The following is a 24057-nucleotide window of genomic DNA, read 5'->3' on the forward strand; positions in this document are numbered from 1 at the left end:
AACAAACAAACAAAAACTCCCTTGCCTTTTTTTTTTTAAGTAAAGGCTAACATTGTGTGTGTGTGTCTGTGTGTGTGTGTAAGGGTAATCTTGGGACGCTAAATTAAGGGAACAATATTATTGACCATATCCATCCTTTCTATAATGTAACCACAATACTTTTTTTTTTTTTTTTAACAAACTAGGAAGTAAAATAAGCAAGAGAATAGGAAAATGAAGAAGGCCATTTCTCTCTTTGACAGTATTTACTAAACATCATCAAGGTAGTTAGAACAGACTCCAGGCATTGGGTGGTTGATTAGGAGGGTTGATTCTGAAATCTCACATGTTGATAAATTCAGCAAACATCATAATGGACTGATACTGTAGAAGGAAAAGGAGGAGATGAGTTAGTACCTGAGCATTTTTATCTTATCTAAGGTCTGCTTTTTCATCCTCTTTCTCTTTCTCTCTTTTCTTTCCAGACCCTACTCCTACCCCAACCTCATTGATTACAAAAGTGAAATGTAGGTGGAGAGGCAATATTAGTCTGGAAATATCAGAAATATCTACTTAATAAACAGGAGAATGGATGAGTGCAAGTAAGAGGAGAATAAGCTGAATTGGGGAAATGTAGTTTTCAAATGATCTTGATGTACTAATTCCATATTTAAGAGCACTAGATTCTGCCAGAATTTTAGAAATACATTCTAAGTAGTGCCATTTTTTGTTATTAACCTTATTCCTCTTTTTGAGCTCATCTCCCACCCTTAGTTTCTTCTTCCCTGTCCTATAGGCTGTCAAGTGCCTTTCTGCTGCTTTAGGGTTATTGGAAACCTCCTAGTTTATATAAGTTTATGCATCTCCCTACCCCAACCCTCATGTTTTTCTTTTTTCTTAATTAATTTTTATTGGAGTATAGTTGCTTTACAATGTTGTGTTAGTTTCTACTGTACAGCAAAGTGAGTCAGCTATAAGTATACATATATCCCCTCTTTTTTGGATTTCCTTCCCATTTAGGTCACCACAGAGCATCAGAGTTCCCTGTGCTATACAGTAGGTTCTGATTAGTTATCTATTTTGTACATCTATCAATAGTGTATACACGTCAATCCCAATCCCCCATTCCTCCCACCCCTCCAACCTCTCATGTTTTTTCTCCTTCCTTCTCTGTCCAATCACATTTCAGAGAAATTTCTAATCTCTCAGCTAAATGCTGTTTTTATGAACATGATCCACACTCAAGTATCAATATAATAAATATGGAACAATTCCCATATGATTTCTTTTGCATTTTGAAAAAAAACACATTGTTTTCCCAAATGACTCTCTATGTGGAAAAATATTTTAGTGAAGAACTTTTACATTTTTACTCTTTTCTAGCCACCTCCTGGCTCAGGCATTCTCTGCCATCCTACTTAATCAGTGTCTCTAGCCTAGGTGGAATATTAGAAAGAGCATGGACATCAGAACTCAGATCTAGCCTCAAATACCAGCTCCCTCAACAATGAGCTCAGTGACCTTGACCAAGTTATCAAATCATGATAACCTTTTGGGCCCTCTGCAAGAAGCTGGTAATAACTACTTCATGAAAGTGATACAAGATGACATACATAAAGCAACTGGAAGAGTACCTCATTGCAGGCACTCGATAAATATGGTATCTATTGATTAAATGATTCGAATTTAATAGTATCATAAGTGCTAAGGTAGAAAATACTTGAGATAATTGAGTTACATCCTCCTTATTTACGGATGAGAAAGCTGAGGTTCAAGAGAAGGCAAGTGTTTTATCAAAGGTCACTAAATAATTAGAACTGGGGTTAGATCTAGAGCTGAAGCATGATTTAATTAATGTTGTTTATATTATTTTGTACGTCTGCCCCTCAAAGCCCTGTATCATTTTGAATTTTGCTGCTTTTTATTACTATGCCCTTCTACCCACACACTATTTTAGGACAGGTCACCCTTTCCTCTCTCGTCTTTCTTTTTCTTCTAAAAGAGAAAATTATCTTATTATCTCATAATTGGGTCCTATGAAGGTAACTGCACTGTTGCTCACTGAGTACCCCCCTCTCTTGCACACGCCGTTCCTATCAATAAGTAGTTCCATAGCCTCCACCATAGCCTCAACTTTAGACCTGCCACATTTGATTCTTTGTCCACATTGCTAATTTCTCCTGGACAATTGGTTCTTAATTTTGCCTCCTCAAACTCTTCTAACAGTTGAAATGACCATCCTTTTCTAGAACATTCTATTTTCTAAATATTTCCTAGTCTAGGATGTGAAATGTATGTACGCATTTCATGGTAATGTAAAATTACTTTCATAGAAACTTAAAATGATTAAACAACATGTTACAGATATCATTTCTCATCACAGGAAGACACTGGCTTCCAAATTTTTATATCTTACTGCAAAACAGGGGAGGAAAAGCCCACATTCTTCAAAAAGAAAATAGCTTGAAACAGTCAGATTTAACACGCTTCAGTTTCTGGATTTCTGTTTCTCTAATTGTTGTCCCACTGATTTTTTTCTCAGTAGTCCCTCTAACTGTCCAAATTGCCAGAACAAAAAACCCATATTAAAAATATATAATTACTTACATTTTTATTATAAAATATTTTGAAAATCTGTAAATTATGTATTCTGTTTTTAATTTTAAAGAAATAAAACTTAAGAGATAAAGCTTCATCCAATCCCTTCCACTTTTCTTTCTGCAAGAGCAACCATTAACCTGAAGTTGGCTCTTGTCATTCTAATTCATGTTTTTTCCAATTGAAATACATACAAACATACACATAAGCCATAAATAGTGTTGGTGTTTTAGACAAATTACAATATTATATTGTAGATATATTTTGCATAACTAATTTTTTCTTTTCAGCATTTTATGTTTCAGTCGTGTGTTGAAACATGTATTTCTAATCCATGAATTTCAACTGCTAAAAAGGGTCTCATTTTATGAATATACCAGAGTTTATTTATTACACCCTGCTTTTTGGCTATGATCAGTAATGTCAGGTGACCATTCCTGGACATGCTTCTTTTTGTACTCATGCAAGAGCATCTATACGGAGAATGCCTGAAAACAGGAATTGCTGGTTTACAGGTATGAATATCTTAAACCTAACTACATATTGACAGATTGTTTTCTACAGTAACTTACAGTTCCACCAGCAGTGTAACATTTCATCATCTTCCTTGACATCTCCGTGTGGAGCCAGACTTTAAAGTTAATTTGCTTTAAAAACTTTAAAAAAATTATTGTTAGATTTTTCCCCTTTGGTATGAAACATATTTTTGAACCTAGAAGCAATAACACCCCAAAACAATGAGAATTCCTAGCTTCTGGATTTTGGTTTCCTTACTAAAAGGAATCAGGCCTACATGACTGATTCAGGGAAAGTATGAGATGAGCCTGGAACATCTTCCAGAAAGTACTAAAAAAAAAAGAGGAAGCAAAATAACATAGGAACCAGTTTGATGGGATTTCCATTGGGAAATCCAGAACAATTTAAGCATTAAAAATAAATAATAGCCATGATGGATTATCACATTTTGGGAAAATAAACTATACTGATACCAAAGTATGGGTAACAAAAATATAATAAAGGTAGAAAGGATGACAGATTTAGAAAACCATCATTTTACAAAAATCATAGTAAAAATTGACACAGACAAATATCATTGCTGGATACTAAAACCAAGAGTTAAAGTTCATTGACAAATAAGATATTTACATAATTTCAAAGTATCTTCCCACAGATTACTCACTAATTATAAAGGGATTATAAAATACCTTTGAAACAAATAAATCTGGCAGAAACTACCATAAATAGATGATCAGGTTAAAATAACCAAGAATAGAATAAGCTGGGACTTCCCTGGCAGTCCAGTGGTTAAGACTTCGCCTTCCAATGCAGGGGATATGGGTTTGATCCTTGGTCGGGGAGCTAAGTTCCCACACACCTCGTGGCCAAAAAACCAAAACATAAACCAGAAGCAATATTGTAACAAATTCAATAAATACTTTAAAAAAAAAGAATAGAATAAGCTGACATCAAGTTCCTTCTGATATATTTGAGAAAGACAATATCACCTATGTAATGTTTCTGATAAAAATTTATAAGCTGAATTGAATAATGAAGAAACAATGAGAAAAACCCAAATTGAGGGATCTCCTACAAAACATTGGGTGTGTACTCTTTAAAACAGCAAGGTTATGAAAGATAAAGAAAAGGGAGGAACTCTTTCATGTTAATGGAGACAAAAGACACTGAGGACCATCAGTGACATTTAAACATGAACTATATTACATAATAACATGTTAATGTTAAATTTTTAAAACTTGCTCAGTGGTTTGGTAAGAGAAGTATTTAGGGGTGAAGGGTCATGATCTCTACACTTACTGTCAAATGTTTCAGCCCCCCCAAAAGAACAAGAATAATGTGTTTATTATTTTATTATTACGGGTGTACATGTCTTGACCATTACTGGTAGTATAGTTTCATAATAATTTTAGAATATTCCCATTAAAAATCTATTTGGAATTTAGTTTAATTTTATTGAATTTATAGTTTAATTTGGGGAAGACTGACATCTTTATGATATTGAACCATTCTATCCAGGATCATGATATATCTCCTATTTTTTATTAGATCTATTATATTCTCCAATAAAATTGTATAATTTTCTTAAATTACATTTTACTTCTTAAAAACCAAACTAGGAGTGAAGTTGGTTTTCATATATTCATCTTGCTAAACTCTCCAATTGATTCTACTAGAACCTGTGGGTTCTCAGAATATTCCACATACATAAGCGTATCATTCTCTAAATAATGTCAGATTTTTTTTCTTCCTTTGCTTTTTAATCTTCCCATACTTTTAAAATATATATTTTTTATCTTATTGCACTAGTTCAGTTCAACAGCTATTGAGCTGTTAGAATACTGGTTAGAAATAGACATAACAGATATCTTTATCTTGTTCCTGACCTTAAATGGAACACTTTCAGTAGCTCACTATTTAGTCTCATGTTTGCTATAGGTTTGGGTCAATAACTTTTATTAAGCTCATGAAGCTCTCTTTTCTTCCTAGTTTACTTAGAACTTATTTTATTATTATGAATGCCTTTTGGATTTATCAAACATCTTTTATTCTGTAAATATTGGAATGATAGTATTGTATTTTTCTCCTTTCATCTGTTAATGTGGTGATTACCTTACTACATTTTTTCTAATGTTAAAACATCTTTGCATGTCCGAAATGAATTCTTATTGGTCTTGATGAATGTGTTTTTACATTCTGAAATCACATTGACAATATTTCATTTAAGACTTTTGAACTTACATTCGTATACAAAATCGGCCTATCCTTTTCCTGTCTTAAACTGTCCTGTTTATTACAATAGTATGTTAGTCCACACATTTTTATTTTTTCTGTACTCTGGATCTTTGTTCTTTGTAGATTTAGTGGAAGTCACTTATAAAATTATATAGCCCTAGTATTTTTTAAAAAGTTATTGTCGTGCAGAGCTTTAAAGTTTACAAAAGTTATTTGGAATAGGAGTTATATAGAAAGTGTAGATATTATTATTCTCATTTTACAGTTAAAGAAACCAAGCCCTAGAAATTAGAAGACTTTGCTTATGGTCATATGGCATTTACATGGGGAAGGAACTAGGATTAGAACTTCAGTCTTCTCACTAAGGCACCATCTTCCTTTCCTTTTTTTTTTTTTTTATCTGTTGAAACACAGTTGATTAAGTAGAAGCTGAAGCCATTGTTGGTGATTTTATCTTTTCTTTCAAGGCCTGATATGAGTACTCTGTCATCACTAAGGCCACAAGTGACCAACAGAGTCAGCAAGTGATACGCTTTGATAGATGATCTCCAAGGAGAATAATTCTGCAAACACTTAAATGCAAAGAACATTTGGAACCTGTCAAAATGCCCAGTTAATATTTGGATCACCTTGCAGTGTTTCTGTACTTTTTCTTTCTCTAGGGAGGAATAGTAATGTCCTAGAAACCAGAGGGATTTGAATTCTTACAACTGTTGTTTTCCAAGGTCTTAATTTGATTTTGTCATCCTCTTGATAGGGACCATCAGGTGGTGACTGTATTATATGCAGACTTCAAAGTTTTATTCTCTCTTGCCACTTGATGAAAGCTCTCTTGAGAGCACAAATGCAAATACTCTCACTTCAGCAGGAAGAGTTTAATCTGCAGCCCTGGTGTGTGGATTCTCCATCACAGAGCAAGATTCACTAAATCTGTCTTTTGCTATGACTCTGGGGAAGCCATCACTTGCCATTCTGCTCAGTAGAGCATGTTGTAGCACCTGCTTTATATTGAACCTTGCCACAAAGTATCCTTTCTGGTAGAACATCAAACAACCAAGTATTCTCATTTTTCCAAATGCCAGGGGAGAAAAGGGGGTATATACTGATTTGAACCAAACTTCAGCTGTGTGATAAGGTATTGACTATGTCCGCTTTTCTCTTTAATAAAAGATAACTGTAGAGAAAAAAACTAAACCTCATAAACCAACAATCATCTCCTTTCCAATTTTGAATGGCATTTCTCATCCATTGAGACAATTAAGCAGAGATTAAGATAAAATAGGATTTTGCAAACGCTTTTCAAAAAACTTCAGTCAGCTTGATTTTATTTTAAATTTCTAAAATCCTTGTAACTATATTTTACTATTTTCCATTTTCTGAAATATATCTGGCATTTTGAAAAAAGTCAACACATATGAAATACACTTTCATACATGTTAGAATATTTATTATTGTGATAAGCCTATGAAAAGGGTATTGTTATTCCTAATTTACAGATGAAGAGCTTTAAGTTAGGGACTTCCCTGGTGGTCCAGTGGTTAGGAGTCCGAGCTTCCACCGCAGGGGGCTCGAGTTCAGTCCCTGGTTAGGGAACTAAGATCCCTCACGCAGCGCGGGGAGGCCAAATAAAAAGAAGAACTTTAAAAAAAAAAAAAAAGAACTTTAAGTTAGAGAAGTTTAAGTAATATACCCAAGGTCATTACAAAGCTAGAGAACTGCTTTTAATTTGTAGCAGGCACTGTTAGTTACATATCAAAGCAATTGCCCCTCTCCACTGTTCCTTTCTTGTGGTTGACCTAGGATTTACTCTGATGCCACCTTTCCCCAGTGCTACCTACCACTAGCTAAGGAAAGGTAGTTCAATTTCTAGCTCAAGGCTAATGTGAGTCTTCTAAGCCTATCATTAGTACCCCAACTCTCCTTGCCTGTGTTGGGTTTAGTGTTTACACATAGGGTGTAGTTCTGGTTAATGTGATATTAAGGAAGATCTGCTAGGGGGTATTTTAGAAAGATTTTTTATTCTTAAAAAGAGTGGTTGCTGCTTCTTCTGCTGTGTATTGTCTCTGCATGTGATAACTGCTATGGCAATGACTTTGTATTGTTGAGGGGAACCAGCATGAGAATAAGACCAGTTCTCTGAGAATGACAGGGCAGAGAGAAAGTTTCTAGATCTCCGAGGGTATGTTATGCTCCTGAATCCACCAACCTTGGAGACATTTCAACTCATTTCAACCTCCTTATTTTGAGGAGAAATTCATTTAATTTTGTTGAAGCCATTTGATCTATATCCAAAGTCATCTTAACTGATACACGAGCCAGGATGTCTGACTCAAAAGCCAGCAACAGTTTTTCACAGAAACACCACAACAGGTAGCCTCCATGTGAATCCATTTTTCACTGAATAATTATAGCTGTCAAGTAGAATTAACATCATCATTTAGAAACAGAGTTCACCAATTCAAATGCCTAATGGAGCCAGTCAGTTAACTTAAGTGGGTAGGTTAGGCTTTTGGAAGCCTGGACAACAGAGGAGCAGCAAAACTAACCTCCAGCAAATTGCTGACCAGTATTTCCAGACCTACCGGTTTTTTAAAAGAAGGCTTCAAAAGCAGGATCTGGGGGGAGGAAGGGGAGGACAGTCTCTTGATTTTTAAATTTTGACCACTAATTTATTTAAAAAACACGCAAGCCGAACAAAGTTGAGTTGTTTACTTGTGATTTTGCAACCTCCACCTTAAAAGACTACCATTCTTTTTATATCTATAATTTGTGTAATATGTTAAATAATTTGTGTGAGTTTTACACTAGCCTTCAAAAACACAAAGCCATGTATCTTTTTGAATTATGGTTTTCTCCAGATACATGCCCAGGAATGGGATTGCTGGATCATATGGTAGCTCTATTTTTAGCTTTTTAAGGAACGTCCATACTGTTTGCCATAATGGCTGCACCAGTTTACATTTCTACCAACAGTGTAGGAGGCCTCCCTTTTCTCCACACTCTCTCCAGCATTTATTGTTTGTAGATTTTTTGATGATGGCCATTCAACTGGTATGAGGTGATACCTCATTGTAATTTTGATTTGCATTTTTCACACAATTAGTGATGTTGAACATCTTTTCATATGCCCCTTGGCCATCTGTATGTCTTCTTTGGAAACAGAAATAGAGTTACAGATGTAGAAAATAAACTTATGGTTACCACGGGGTAAGGGGGGGATAAATTGGAAGATTGGGATTGACAATATACACACTACTATATATAAAATAAATAACTAATAAGGACCTACTGTGTAGCACAGGGAACTCTACTCAATACTCTGTAATGGCCTACATGGGAAAAGAATCTAAAAAAGAGTGGATATATGTATATGTATAACTGATTCACTTTGTTGTACACCTGAAACTAACACAACATTGTAAATGAACTATACCCCAATAAAAACACACACACACACAAACCCCACAAACCCAGCAGTGCCAGGGAAATGGTTATTTATCCCCACTCTAACATAAGCAGAAACAACACAAGCTGGACCTAGGACTTGGATTTACACCTAAGAGGGTGTTTTGTTTTGAGAAATCATTGCATCTGCAGAAATTCTAAGTTTTAGTTCTCAAGAAAAACAGTGTGTTTTTTTTTTAATGGAAAGTTTGCTTTTATGACTCCAAGTGTTCCAAAGATTTTTTAAAGATTTAGGACTGTGGGAGCTTATGGTAAGATTTTGAAATTCATCTAATGGTAGGTTGAAATGTCACAGGCTTACTCAAGCCTTTAAGGAATAGCCCAGAGCTTAAGAATGAGTGAATTCAAGGAAGGGCTTCAGAATTTTATGATCACAATTTGACATATTTAGCCTGTAAGAATGGTAGTGGGAAAAATGTTTTCCTTTCCTATTCTTTGCTTTTTTTTTTTTTTTTTTTTTGCGGTACGCGGGCCTCTCACTGTTGTGGCCTCTCCTGTTGCGGAGCACAGGCTCTGGAAGTGCAGGCTCGGCAGCCATGGCTCACGGGCCCAGCCGCTCTGCGGCACGTGGGATCCTCTTGGACCGGGGCACGAACCCGCATCCCCTGCATCGGCAGGCAGACTCTCAACCACTGCGCCACCAGGGAAGCCCTATTCTTTGCTTTTTGCATTTTTCCTAATTATTAATGTAGTGCATGAGCATTCTAGAACATATGGAAAGTAGCAAAAATTGTAAAATATCAGAATGTATGTTAATAAAATTGTCACCAATCAGAGGCAACTAATACTAGTATTTTGTCATAATTTCTCCAAATGCTCTTATTTTTCCAAATTTTTGTCTTACATATTTGGGATCACATTACAAAATAATTTCTGTATCCTGTTTTCTCATTTTAACATTACTGAGTCTAGAGTATAGTTGTGAATTTTGAAGCCAGTCCAATTTGTGTTTATTTTTAGGTAATACCACTTTTTTTTTCTCTGCCTAGAAGCCTTTAGGATTTTACAAATTTATACTTGATATTCAAATGTTGTTCCAGCATGTACCTTATACTAATTTGCCTGAAATGCATTTGATTTGTGGCAATAGTTTTCTTTGTCATCTCATGAACATTTCCTTTAAATGTTCTGCTTCTGTCTCACTTGTGGGCTCTTTTGGAAATCTTAATTCTTCAGTCATATCTCTGTTGTTTTTCCTGTCCAAGCTTTTAAAAAAATATATTTCAGGATTTTTATTTGCCATCTGAGGCATATTCAAGTTTTTTATTGAAAACATTAATAATTCAAACTCTTGATTCCCTCTCTTATAATATCTTTTTATAGGCCTGATTTTATCTTTTTTTTTTTAATACTCTGTAAAGCAAAATGAAGAAATACCACTTGGAAGAATTTTTTCTAAACGGCAAGGTGAAAAGAGTGTCCTCAGACCTCTTATATATTCCCCACTACCAGCAAGAACAACCTTTCGGTACATTCTGCCAGCATTCAACGTGCCTGCTTACCCACTTAGTCCACATTTCCACAGGCAAGTAAGAATCGCGGGTGCAATGCAACTCTTCCCACTTCTGGCCATCTATAGTCATGTTACAGGCTGGAAGGCGATTTCACCTGCATTAAAGTTGGAAATTAAGAGCTTAAATTTACAGTTTATCCGAGTAAGTTGATTACAGGTATTTATCATCATGCTCACATGAATAATTAAAAGAAAATGAAGCAAGGAAAAAGTTATAAACACAAAAAGTCATATATAAGTAGGACTAGGAAAATGACAAATGAGACAGCAGTGGAAAAGAGATTCCAACCAGTTTGGGAAAGATATAAGATAGACAGTGGAGTAGTCATAAGAATAGCAGAAATGGCTAACGTCAAAATACTCCTATAAAGCCATAATGATGAGAAAGTCTACCCATTAGAGCCCCCAGAGAGTCTCAGGGAATACTGAAGGCCAGGGTGAGGCCTGAGGTAGAAAAATATGGTGAAATGTCTCTCTCCCAATAGCATGTAACCAGAATACTACCCCCCCCCAATCACTGCAGATCAGAGACTTTTCACTGGAGTAATTAAACTGAAGGATTTCTTGGACTGTGCAGCATAAGTCAGAGAGGAGGATGTGATAAATGGGCAGGGCTGACTCTGGGGGATATTGTGGGGAAGTATGCTTATAAACCACGAGGTCCCTACACTTCCTTGCTTGGTGATTCTCAGAAGGCCGATAATTGGGTGTGTGTAAGATTTTGTTTTGAAGCTCTGACCAAGGAAACAGTAATGTTTCCCTTACCTTGACTAAACTTTAGACAGATTTCTTCCTTATCACAGGCATACCTTGTTTTATTGTGCTTTGCAGAGTTTGTGGTTTTTACAAATTGAAGGTTTGTGGCAACCCTGTATCCAAGAAGTCTATTGGCACCATTTTTTCCAATAGCATTTTCTCACCTTGTGTCCATGTCACATTTTAGTAATTCTTGCAATATTTTAAACTTTCCTATTATTATTATTATATGTGTTATGATGATCTGTGGTCAGTGATCTTCAATCTCATTGCTGTAATTGTTTTGGGCACCACAAACCATACGCATATGAGATGGGACACAATTAATCGATAAATGTGTACATTTTGACTGCTTCACTGACTAGCCTTCCCCCATCTCTCTCCCTCTCCTTGGACCTCCCTAGTCTCTGAGACACAACGATACTGAAATTAAGCCAATTAATAACCCTACAATAGTCTCTAAGTGTTTAAGTGAAAGGAAGAATTGCATGTCTCTTTCAAAAGCTAGAAATGATTAAGTTTAGTGAGAAAGACATGTTGAAAGCCAAGACAGACCAAAAGCTAGGCCTCTTGCACCAAACAGTTAGCCAAATTGTGAATGCAAAGGAAAAGTCATTGAAGGAAATTAAAAGTGCTACTCCAGTGAACACACAAATGAGAAGAAAGTGAAACAGCCTTATTGCTGTTATGGAGAAAGTGTGAGTGGTCTGGACAGGAGATCAAACCAGCCACAACATCCCCTTAAGTCAAACCTAATCCAGAGCAAGGCCCTAACTCTATTCAATTCTATGAAGGCTGAGAGAAGTGAGGAAGCTGCAGAAGAAAATCGTGAAGCTAACAGAGGTTGGTTTATGAGGAAAGAAAAGGAAAGAAACGGTCTCCATAATATCAAAGTGTAAGGCGAAGCAACAAATGCTGATGTAGAAGCTACAGCAACTTGTCCAGAAGATCTAGCTAAGATAACGAATGACGACCTGGCTAAGATAACAGACAACATAATTTTAATGTAGACAAAAGCCTTTTCTTGGAGGAAGATGCCATCTAGGACCTTCATAACTAGAGAGAAGTCAACGCCTGGATTGATAACTTCAAAGGACAGCCTAACTCTCTTGGGGTTAATGCAGCTGATGACTTCAAATTGAAGCCAGTGCTCATTGACCATTCCTAAAGTCTTAGGGCTGTTAAGAATTATGCTAAATCTACTTTGCTTATGCCTTATAAATGGAACAAAAAAAGCCTGGATGACAGCACATCTATTTACATGTTTACTGAATGTTTTAAGCCTCGTGTTGAGACCTACTGCTTAGAAAAGAAAAAGATTCCTTTAAAAATATTACCACTCACTGATAATGCACCTGGTTAACCAAGAGCTCTGATGGAGATGTACAGCAAGATTCATGTTGTTTTCATGCCTGCTAATACAACATCCATTCTGCAGCCCTTGGATCAAGGAACAATTTAAACTTTTAAGTCTTACTCTTTATGAAATACATTTCATAAGCTATAGCTGCCATAGATAGTGATTCCTTTTATGGACCTGGGCAAAGGCAATTGAAAACCTGGAAAGGATTCACCTAGATCTTGTGATTTTATGGGAAGAAGTCAAAATATCAACATTCACAGGAGTTTGAAAGAAGTTGATTCCAACCCTCAACCAGGATGACTTTGAGGGGTTCAGGACTTCATTGGAAGAAGTAACTGCAGATGTGGTGGAAATAGCAAGAGAACTAGAATTAGAAGTGGAGCCTGAAGATGTGACTGAATTGTTGCAGTCTCATGATAAAATTTGAACATATGAGGAATTGCTTCTTATTCATGAGCAAAGAAAGTGATTTCTTGAGATGGATATACTGCTGGTGAAGATACTGTGCAGATTGTTGAAATCACAACAAAGTATTTAGAATATTACGTAAACTTGGTTAATAAAGCCATGGCAGGATTTGAGATGACTGACTCCAATTTTGAAAGAAGCTCTGTGGGTAAAATTGTTTCAAACAGCATTGCGTGCTACAGAGAAACTGTTTGATGGAGCACACTTCATTTTTGTCTTATTTTAAGAAATTGCCAGAGCCACCCCAACCTTCAGCAACCACTGCCCTGATCAATCAGTAGACATCAACATGGAGGCAAGACCCTCCACCAGCAAAAAGAATTACAACTAGCTGAAGGCTCAGATGATGGTTAGCATATTTTAGCAATAAAGTATTATAAATTAAGGTATATACTTTGAATTGTTAGACATAATGCTATCGTTACAGTATACAATAGACAACAGTATAGTGTAAACATAACTTTTATATGTACTGGGAAGCCACAAAATTTGTGTGACTCATTTTATTGCAATATTGACTTTATTGCGGTGGTCAGAAACCAAACCTGCCATATCTCTAAGGTATACCTGTATAGGACCCTGACTGCCCGTTTTTTAGAGCATTTACTGTTTTTTTTCTTTAACATCTTTGTTGGAGTATAATTGCTTTACAATGTTGTGTTTCTGCTGTATAACAAAGTGAATCAGCTATATGCATACATATATCCCCATATCTCCTCCCTCTTGCGTCTCCCTCCCACCCTCCCTATCCCACTCCTCTAGGTGGTCCCAAAGCACTGTGCTGATCTCCCTGTGCCATGCAGCTGCTTCCCACTAGCTATTTTACATTTGGTAGTGTATATATGTCAGTGCTGTTCTCTCACTTTGTCCCAGTTTACCCTTCCCCCTCCCCGTGTCCTCAAGTCCATTCTCTATGTCTGTGTCTTTATTCCTGTCCTGCCCCTAGGTTCATCAAAACCATTTCTTTTTTTAAGATTCCATATATATTTCTTAGCATACGGTATTTGTTTTTCTCTTTCTGACTTACTTCACTCTGTATGACAGACAGTAAGTCCATCCACCTCACTACAAATAACTCAGTTTCATTTTTTTTTATGCCTGAGTAATATTCCATTGTATATATGTGCCACATCTTTATCCATTCATATGTCAATGGACACGTAGGTTGCTTCCATGTCCTGGCTTTTGTAAATAGTCCTGCAATGAAAATTGTGGTACATGACACTTTTTGAATTATGGTTTTCTCAGGGTATATGCCCAGTAGTGGCATTGCTAGGTCATATGGTAGTTCTACTTTTAGTTTTTTTTTTTTGTGGTACGCGGGCCTCTCACTGCTGTGGCCTCTCCCGTTGTGGAGCACAGGCTCCGGATGCGCAGGCTCAGTGGCTATGTCCCACGGGCCCAGCCGCTCCGCAGCATGTGGGATCCTCCCAGACCGGGGCATGAACCCGCGTCCCCTGCATCTGCAGGCAGACTCTCAACCACTGTACCACCAGGGAAGCCCTACTTTTAGTTTTTTAAGGAACCTCCATACTGTTCTCCATAGTGGCTCTATCAGTTTACATTTCTACCAACAGTGCAAGAGGGTTACCTTTTCTCCACACTCTCTCCAGCATTTATTGTTTGTAGATTTTTTGATGATGGCCATTCTGACTGCTGTGAGGTGATACCTTATTGTACTTTTCATTTGCATTTCTCTAATAATTAGTGATGTTGATCATCTTTTCATATGTTTGTTGGCAAGCTGTATATCTTCTTTGGAGAAATGTCTATTTAGGTCTTCTGCCCATTTTTGGATTGTGTTGTTTGTTTTTTTGGATATTGAGCTGAATGAGCTGCTTGTATATTTTGGAGATTAATGCTTTGTCAGTTGCTTCATTTGCATATATTTTCTCCCATTCTGAGGGTTGCCATCTTGTCTTATTTATGGTTTCCTTTGCTGTGCAAAAGCTTTTAAGTTTCATTAGGTCCCATTTGTTTATTTTTGGTTTTATTTCCATTTTTCTAGGAGGTGGGTCAAAAAGGATCAAAAAGGATCTTGGTGTGATTTACGTCATAGAGTGTTCAGCCCAGGTTTTTCTCTAAGAGTTTTATACTGTCTGGCCTTCCATTTAGGTCTTTAATCCATTTTGAGTTTATTTTTGTGTATGGTGTTAGGGAGTGTTCTAATATCATTCTTTTACAGGTAGCTGTCCAGTTTTCCCAGCACCTCTTATTGAAGAGGCTGTCTTTTCTCCATTGTATTCTCTTTCCTCCTTTATCAAAGGTAAGGTGACCATATGTGTATGGGCTTATCTCTGGGTTTTCTCTCCTGTTCCATTGCTCTATATATCTGTTTTGGTGCCATTACCATACCATCTTGATTACTGTAGCTTTGTAGTATACTCTGGGAGCCTGATTCCTCCAGCTCCATTTTTCTTTCTGAAGATTGTTTTGGTTATTCAGGGTCTTTTGTGTTTCCGTACAAATTGTGAAATTTCTTGTTCTAGTTTTGTGGAAAATGTCATTGGTAGTTTGATAGCGATTTCCTTGAATCTGTTGATTGCTTTGGGTAGTATAGTCATTTTCACAATGTTTATTCTTCCAATCCAAGAACATGGTATATCTCTCCATCTATTTGTATCATCTTTAATTTCTTTCATCAGTGTCTTATAGTTTTCTTCATATAGGTCTTTTGTCTCCTTAGGTAGGTTTATTCCTAAGTATTTTATTCTTTTTGTTGCAATGGTAAATGGGAGTGTTTCCTTAATTTCTCTTTCAGATTTTTCATCATTATTGTATGGGAATGCAAGAGATTTCTGTGCATTAATTTTGTACCCTGCTACTTTACCAAATTCATTGATTAGCTCTAGTAGTTTTCTGGTAGCATCTTTAGGATTCTCTATGCATAGTATCATGTCACTTGCAAACTGACAATTTTACTTCTTTTCTGATTTGGATTCCTTTTATTACTTTTTCTTCTCTGATTGCTGTGGGTAAAACTTCCAAAACTAAGGTGAATAATAGTCATGGAATTGGGCAACCTTGTGTTGTTCCTGATCTTAGAGGAAATGGTTTCAGTATTTCACCACTGAGAATGATGTTGGCTGTGGATTTGTCATATATGGCCTTTATTATGTTGAGGTAAACTCCCTCTGTGCCTACTTTCTGAAGGGTTTTTATCATAAATGGGTGTTGAATTTTGTCAAAAGCTTTTCCTGCATCTATTGAGATGATCATATGGTTTTTATCCTTCAGTTTGTTAATATGGTGTATCACATTGATTGATTTGTGTATACTGAAGAAACCTTGCATTCCTGGGATAAACCCCACTTGATTATGGTGTACGATCCTTTTAATGTGCTGCTGGATTCTGTTTGCTAGTATTTTGCTGAGGATTTCTGCATCTATGTTCATCAGTGATATTGGCCTGTAGTTTTCTTTTTTTGCAGCATCTTTGTCTGGTTTTGGTATCAGGGTGATGGTGGCCTTGTAGAATGAGTTTGGGAGTGCTCCTCCCTCTGCTATATGTTGGAAGAGTTTGAGAAGGATAGGTGTTAGCTCTTCTCTAAATGTTTGATAGAATGTGCCCTTGAAGCCATCTGGTCCTGAGCTTTTGTTTGCTGGAACATTTTTCATCAGAGTTTCAATGTCAATACTTGTGATTGGTCTTTTTATATTTTCTATTTCTGCCTGGTTCAGTCTCGGGAGGTTGTGCTTTTCTAAGAATTTGTCCATTTCTTCCAGGTTGTCCATTTTATTGGCATACAGTTGTTTGTAGTAATCTCTCACGATCCTTTCTATTTCTTCAATGTCAATTGTTACTTACTTCTTTTTCATTTCTAATTCTGTTGATTTGAGTCTTCTCCCTTTTTTTCTTGGTGAGTCTGGCTAATGGTTTATCAATTTTGTTCATCTTCTCAAAGAACCAGCTTTTAGTTTTGTTGATCTTTGCTATTGTTTCCTTCATTTCATTTTCATTTATTTCTGATCTGATCTTTATGATTTCTTTCCATCTACTAACTTTGGGGGTTTTTTGTTCTTCTTTCTCTAATTGCTTTAGGTGTAAGGTTAGGTTGTTTGAGATGTTTCTTATTTCTGGAGGTAGGATTGTATTGCTATAAACTTCCCTCTTAGAACTGCTTTTGCTACATCCTATAGGTTTGGGGGCATCGTGTTTTCATTGTCATTTTTTTCTAGGTACTGTTTAATTTCCTCTTTGATTTCTTCAGTTCTCTCTTGGTTATTTAGTAGTGTATTGTTTAGCCTCCATGTGTTTGTATTTTTTACAGATTTTTTTCCTGTAATTGATATCTATTCTCATAGTGTTATGGTCAGAAAAGATACTTGATATGATTTCAGTTTTCTTAAATTTACTAAGGCTTGATTTGTGACCCAAGGTATGATCTAATCTGGAGGATGTTCCATGAGCACTTGAGAAGAAAGTGTATTGTATTGTTTTTGGATGGAATGTCCTATAAATATCAATTAAGTCTATCTTGTTAAATGTGTCATTTAAAGCTTGTGTTTTCTTATTTATTTCATTTTGGATGATCTGTCCATTGGTGAAAGTGGGGTGTTAAAGTCCCCTACTATGATTGTGTTACTGTCGACTTCCCCTTTTATGGCTGTTAGCATCTTCCTTATGTATTGAGGTGCTCCTATGTTGGGTACACAAATATTTACAATTGTTATATCTTCTTGGATCGATCCCTTGATCATTATGTAGTGTCCTTCTTTGTCCTTGTAATAGTCTTTATTTTAAAGTCTATTTTGTCTGATATGAGAATTGCTACTCCAGCTTTCTTCTCATTTCCATTTGCATGGAATACCTTTTTACATCCCCTTATTTCAGTCTGTATGTGTCCCTAGGTCTGCAGTGGGTCTCTTGTAAACAACATATATATGGATCTTGTTTTTGTATCCATTCAGGCAGTCTGTGTCTTTTGATGGGAGCATTTAATCCATTTACATTTAAGGTAATTATCAATATGTATGTTCCTATTCCCATTTTCTTAATTGTTTTGGGTTTGTTATTGTAAGTCTTTTCCTTCTCTTGTGTTTCTTGCCTAGAGAAGTTCCTTTAGCATTTGTTGTAAAGCTGGTTTGGTGGTTCTGAATTCTCTTAACTTTTGCTTATCTGTAAAGGTTTTAATTTCTCCATCAAATCTGAATGATATCCTTGCTGGGTAGAGTAATCTTGGTTGTAGGTTTTTCCCTTTCATCACTTTAAATATGTCCTACCACTCCCTTCTGGCTTGCAGAATTTCTGCTGAAGATGAGCTGTTAACCTAATCTTATGGGGATTCCTTTGTATGTTATTTGTTGCTTTTCTCTTTCTGCTTTTAATATTTGTTCTTTGTATTTAATTTTTGATAGTTTGATTAATATGTGTCTTGCAGTGTTTCTCTTTGGGTTTATCCTGTGTGGTACTGTCTGTGCTTCCTGGACTTGACAGACTATTTCCTTTCCCAAGTTAGGGAAGTTTTCAACTATAATTTCTTCAAATATTTTCTCAGACCCTTCTGTTTTTCTCTTCTTCTTCTAGGACCCCTATAATTCGAATGTTGGTGCATTTAATGTTCTCCCAGAGGTCTCTGAGGCTGTCCTCAATTCTTTTCATTCCTTTTTCTTTATTCTTCTCCTTGGCAGTTATTTCCACCATTTTATCTTCCAGCTCACTTATCCATTCTTCTGCCTCAGTTATTCTGTTATTGATTCCTTTTAAAATATTTTTAATTTCAGTAATTGTGGTGTTCATCACTGTTTGTTTGCTCTTTAGTTCTTCTAGATCCTTGTTAAATGTTTCTTATATTTTCTCCATTCTGTTTCTGAGATTTTGTATCATCTTTACTATCATTCTGAGTTATTTTTCAGGTAGTTTTCATATTTTATCCTCATTTATTTGGTCTTGTAGGTTTTTACTTTGCTCTTTCATCTGTAACATACTTTTTTGTCGTTTCTTTTTTTTTTTTTTTTTAATGGGTGACGCTGTATTCCTGTCTTACTGGTTGTTTGGGCTGAGACATCCAGCACTGGAGTTTGCAGGTGTTAGATAGATATGGGTCTTCGTGCTGAGATGAGGTCCTCCAAGAGGCCTCAGTGTGATTTATATTCCCTGGGGTCTGAGGTTCTCTGTTAGACCAGCGGTTTGGACTTGGAGGTCCCACCACAGGAGCTTGGGCCCGATCTCTGGCCTGGGAACCAAGATCCCACAAGCTTTGTGGTGCAGTTAAAAAAAAAAAATTAGAAGAAAAAAGTAGCAGTACAATATCAAAGAATAAAAAACAAAATTAAATTAGAAAGATAAAATGTATATTAGGAAAAATAAAACTATAATTGAAACAACTTCAATAGGGTAAAAATAAAACCACAGCAGGAGAAAGGCAAAAAAAGCGGGGGGGGCAACAAGCCAAAAGGAGTGATCCCTAACAAAGTATAAAGAATAAAATAAAATTAGAAAAATAAAAGATTTATTAGGAAAAATAAAAGTATAAAGTAAGAATAGTGAATCAACAAGGTAAAACAGAACCCCAATCTAAAAGAGGAAAAATGAAAAGAAAAAGAAAAAAAAAAGCCTTGGCTTCTTTTTAGGGGCAGAGTTTAGGCCGGAGGGGTGGAACTTAGGCCGGGTGGGGTTTAGGGTGGGGTGGGACCTAGGCGGGTGGGGGGGTGACATTTGAGCATGGGGTGGGGCCTAGGCAGGGCGACGTTCATCATGGGGCAGGGCCTCTACTTAGGACCTGTGTGCAGAAGGGGAGAGGTCGCACGTAGAAAGGAGGGCCTCTGGAGTGTGGGGTTCCGGAGTTTGGAGTTAGGCTCCTGGGGGGGTTGTAGCGGCAGGGCTTGGGCTCTGCACAGCAGGAGGGGGGCTCCGAGGGCACAGGATTAGGCCCAGGAGCCCAACAGTCTTCCCGGTGCCTAAGTGGACAGGGAAAGCATTGGCCCCGTTCCCTTCTGTTCCTTCATGCCCCTCCCCCAGTGTCTCTCCCAGGTTCTCTCTCATAGCTGCTGGACCCCTAACCATGGGTGGGTCCCGCTGGGTGTAGGAACTCCTTCCCTCCCACCGCCACCCCTCAGGGGTGCTGTTCTCATAGGTCCGGCCTTTACTTTTGCTCCCCCTTCCATCCCTCCCACTCCCTCTAGACCCACATGGCTGGAGAGGGCCTAGGTGGGCAGAGGATCAGGCCTGGGATCTCAGCAGGTTCCTAGGGGTCCAAGTGGGCAGGGGAAACCTGGCCACTCTCCCTTTTGATCCTCTGCCCTCCCAGTGGTTCTCCAATTTCCCCCTTTGGGTGTGGGAATCCCTTCCCCTCCCCCAGACACCCCGCAGGGGCACTGATCCCATCCCACCTCCACTTCTCCTCCCCCTTCACCCTCCCCATGCCCCTTCCTACCCAGTCACTGGGGGTTCCTCCTGTCCCCTTAGGTGTCTGTGGTCCCCCACAGATGCCTGGTAGGTGCCCCAGTTGTGAGGAGAGGTAAATTCTGCATCCTTCTAGTATACCATCTTGACTCCACCCCCACCAGAGCATTTACTTTAGAAAATTTTATAATTATAAATTATTTCTCTGCCCTTTTGAGATGTAAATCTTCAACAACTCAGGAATGTCTTTTTCAAGGACCTGGGATGCCTCCCTTTGAAATGTAATCATCAAAAAAGATAGTGGCCCTCTCTCCCAGTCTCTGTGGGAGGGTCAGAATCTGACTTCCATGGGAGCCCATTAGGAAACACAGGTGGCCTAATCACATTGATTAGCCTCTTCCCAACATACTCCAGTAGTTTGCCAGTAGCTTACTCCATGCTTAAAACTCTCTCATCTTTTGTTTCACAGGAGTTGAGTTCAATCTCTTCCCCTTATTGTAACAGTCTTGAATAGAGTCTTCCTTGCCTGTTTCATTCTATCAATTGTAGTTTTGTTTCTTTGTTTGTTTTTGGACAGCTCAAAGATCTCAGAGTAAAGACCTGCAGATACTGAAATGTGTGAGGTCATAAGTGTTTTATTTTCATACTGTAGGGAAGTTCATTAATGGCAAGGCCTGCTCACATACACAGAGCTCTTCATGCATCTCTCTTAAGTAGGTACCAGCAGCCAAGACTCAGTAGACATTTGAGAAAAGCTTCCACTGGGAAATAAAGAGAAGAAAAGCCCAAGAGAGCATTTAACTTAAGTGTGTAGAGAAAGAAAGAGACAGAGAGAATGTGGTGTTAAAGAGTATCTAAGCCAGAGGTGTAATGAAATTAGAGTGCTATAATTTGATTTGTTCTGAAAGAGTGTAGAATACAGAGGGACTCCATAATTTGTTATTAAGTATGGTAAAATTTCAAAGGTTTGAATTAAAAGAATAAAAATGGAATGGTAACTTTATAAAAGATGTGAGAAAATAAAAGAATGAAGAATTCAAGAGAGAAAGAACACTTAGCCCTCCATCCCAAGACAGAAAAGAAATGTAGAAATAAAGGAAGCAAAAGAAAACAGGAAAAATAAAAGAAAGGAATATGTTTTTAAAAAGCCTAAAAATGCCATTATGCAAAATAAATATAAACTTGCCAATTAAAAGGTAGAGATTGTAAGAATATATTCTTAAAAAAAAATTAGCTTTGTGCTGGTTACAAGAGACATACTTAAAATATAAGGACACAGTAAGGTCAAAATAAACAGACAGAAAAAGGTCTACTAGATAAGTACTAACCAAAAGAAAGGTAACAAAATTCCTTTCTATAGCCTCTTTATATGCTCTTAGCCCAGGTTTCTTAGTGGTGTTGCTTCAATGTTTTATATCCTATCAATTTTGATCTGTCATTCTATTAGTTACTGAAAGAAATATGATAAATCTTCCATCATGATGGTTATTTTGTTGAATTTTTTTTCGCTTCATGTTTTGAGGCTACATATTAGGTGCCAGAAGCTTAGAAATACTATGACTTCTTAGTAAGTTTTTATTTTAATCAAAATGTAATGAGCCCAGTTATAATTAGTAACATGTTTTTTCTTAGTTTGTTTAATCTGTTATTAACATAGCCACCTCAGCTTTACTTTGCTTTGTATTTTCCTAGTATGTTCTTTTATTTATTTATTTATTTTAAATATCCATCTTTTCTTAGGCATTGTATTTTTGATGTTTGTCTTGTTAATAGCTTAATCTTTTAATCTTACCTGATAATCTTTTTAACAGACTCATATATTACATTTAGAGTTATTGTTCTAAAAATATGTTTGGATTTATTTCCGCCATTAATTTTTGTGTTTTCTAAATACCGTTCTTCACTGCTCTTTTTTGTGATTTCTTTACTGCTTTTATATTAGTAGGCAAATGTAACAAGATCCAAACAAATAATATTTCTTTTCTTCCTAATAATTCAGTGATGTAAGATTGTATTCATTCTGGACAAATCTTTTACCTTAGATATGTATTTTTTAAATTAATTTATTTTTTGGCTGCATTGGGTCTCTGTTGCTGTGCACGGGCTTCCTTTAGTTGTGGCAAGCAGGGGCTACTCTTCATTGCAGTGCATGGACTTCTCATTGCCATGGCTTCTCTTGTTGTGGAGCACAGGCTCTAGGCACGCAGGCCTCAGTAGTTGTGGCGCACGGGCTGTAGAGCACAGGCTCAGTAGTTGTGGCGCACGGGCTTAGTTGCTCTGTGGCATGTGGGATCTTCCTGGAACAGGGCTCAAACCTGTGTCCCCTGCATTAGCAGGAGGATTCTTAACCACTGTGCCACCAGGGAAGTCCAATCTTAGATATTATTAATCAAGGTTTTAATTTCACAAATGTTCATTCCAAAATCAGTAAATTTCATTAGTATTATTTTATACATCAGTATCAATTTAAACTCATTCTTGATCATTTTCTTGAGCTGTAGACCTTCCTTAGAGTATAATTTCTCTTCCTCTTGATATTTTTACTAGTTGCATCATGAGAAAATCTTGGTGGTAAGCTCTTATTTTTTTAAAAATATTTTTGGATATACCTTTATCTCATCTTTATTGTTCAATTACAGTTTGATATTTTACAAATCATAAATTGATAAATATTTCTTCTCAGGAAATTGACCATATTTTCCCTTTTTTTGTTGTTGTTGTCATTGATTAGTCTGCTGTCTGACTAAATGATATCCCTTTCTAGATAATCTCTCTTTTCCTTCCAGTTGTTTCTATATATTTATTTATTTTTTGTAACATAACAGAGAAAGGATTTATTTCAAGTGACTTTTTATAGTACTAAGTGTAAATCTTTAATATCATGCATCTAAAGATAAAAGTGTTATAAAAATTGTAAACTTTATTCAGTGGTTTCCAGTTGCTTTTGAGATAACTTTTTGACTCTGTGCTCCTTTGTTTCACTATTATGTATCAAAGTGTGGATTTATTATTTATCTTGACTCCAATTTGTTAGGCTCTCTGAATTTGTAAATTTGTGTCTTTCATGAATACTGGGAATTTCTCAGATGTTCTTTTTGTATGTTTTTTCTCCCCCATTCTCTGTTCTTGTCTCTGGAAACTACTTCTAATTTAGACATGATTCTTCACCTGTTTCTCAGCCTCATTTCATCTCCATCTCTTTGTCTTTCTAGGCTCTTTTCTATTATTATTATTTATCATTATTATTATTTTCATGCTGTTTAAAACATTCTTCTGTTTTTTGGTTTTACCTTTTCTCAAAGCATTTTAAACATTTATTTAAGGTTTGATATTTAGTAAGTCGACCATCTGAAATTCTTTCTGACATTTTTATCTGTACAGTCTCATTCATGTGGCTAATTTCATTATGTTTTTAAAAATTGAGTTGTATTTTTAGATTTAAAGAAATGCTATGAGGCTCAAGTTGTTATGTTAATTTTTTTTTTTTTTTTTTTCTTTTTGGCCAGGAACTCTAGACTGTTACCAAACTTGGACCCCTCTTCAGCTCTTTTCTTGGGACTCTTGGGGCCATTCTACTACTGTACATTTAAATCTTTAATTTTGTGAAGAGAGGAATTTTATTATGATTTCTGGAGGGAGACATATATTCCATCCGAATTCCAGGCCAGGCAGTCAGGCGTCTTTTTGTTTTCTTTTTTCAAACTGGCAGTGAGATCAGATTTTTTTCCCAGATCATCTTCACTGAGTGTAGATTAGGGGGTATCTTATTTTCACTTACATTCTCAGTTTTAAGGCCACCAGCAAGTTCCCTAACTCTCA

At 36.6% G+C, this 24057-nt stretch overlaps 1 long non-coding RNA gene across 1 annotated transcript in view; it reads right to left on the minus strand.

Moving 5' to 3' along the window:
• Positions 1-243: 243 nt before the first annotated feature.
• The window catches only part of LOC307052656, a 62127-nt gene continuing 38313 nt past the window's right edge, over positions 244-24057 (minus strand). The window contains exons 2-3 of the long non-coding RNA XR_013810870.1: positions 10296-10401; positions 244-363 (exon numbers count right to left, since the gene is read on the minus strand). This is a non-coding gene — a long non-coding RNA (uncharacterized lncRNA). The remainder of the gene's footprint in view (positions 364-10295; positions 10402-24057) is intronic.

This window comes from Hyperoodon ampullatus, assembly GCF_949752795.1.
Source record: "Hyperoodon ampullatus genome assembly, chromosome: 4".
In the NCBI taxonomy this organism is placed as follows: Eukaryota; Metazoa; Chordata; class Mammalia; order Artiodactyla; family Ziphiidae; genus Hyperoodon; species Hyperoodon ampullatus.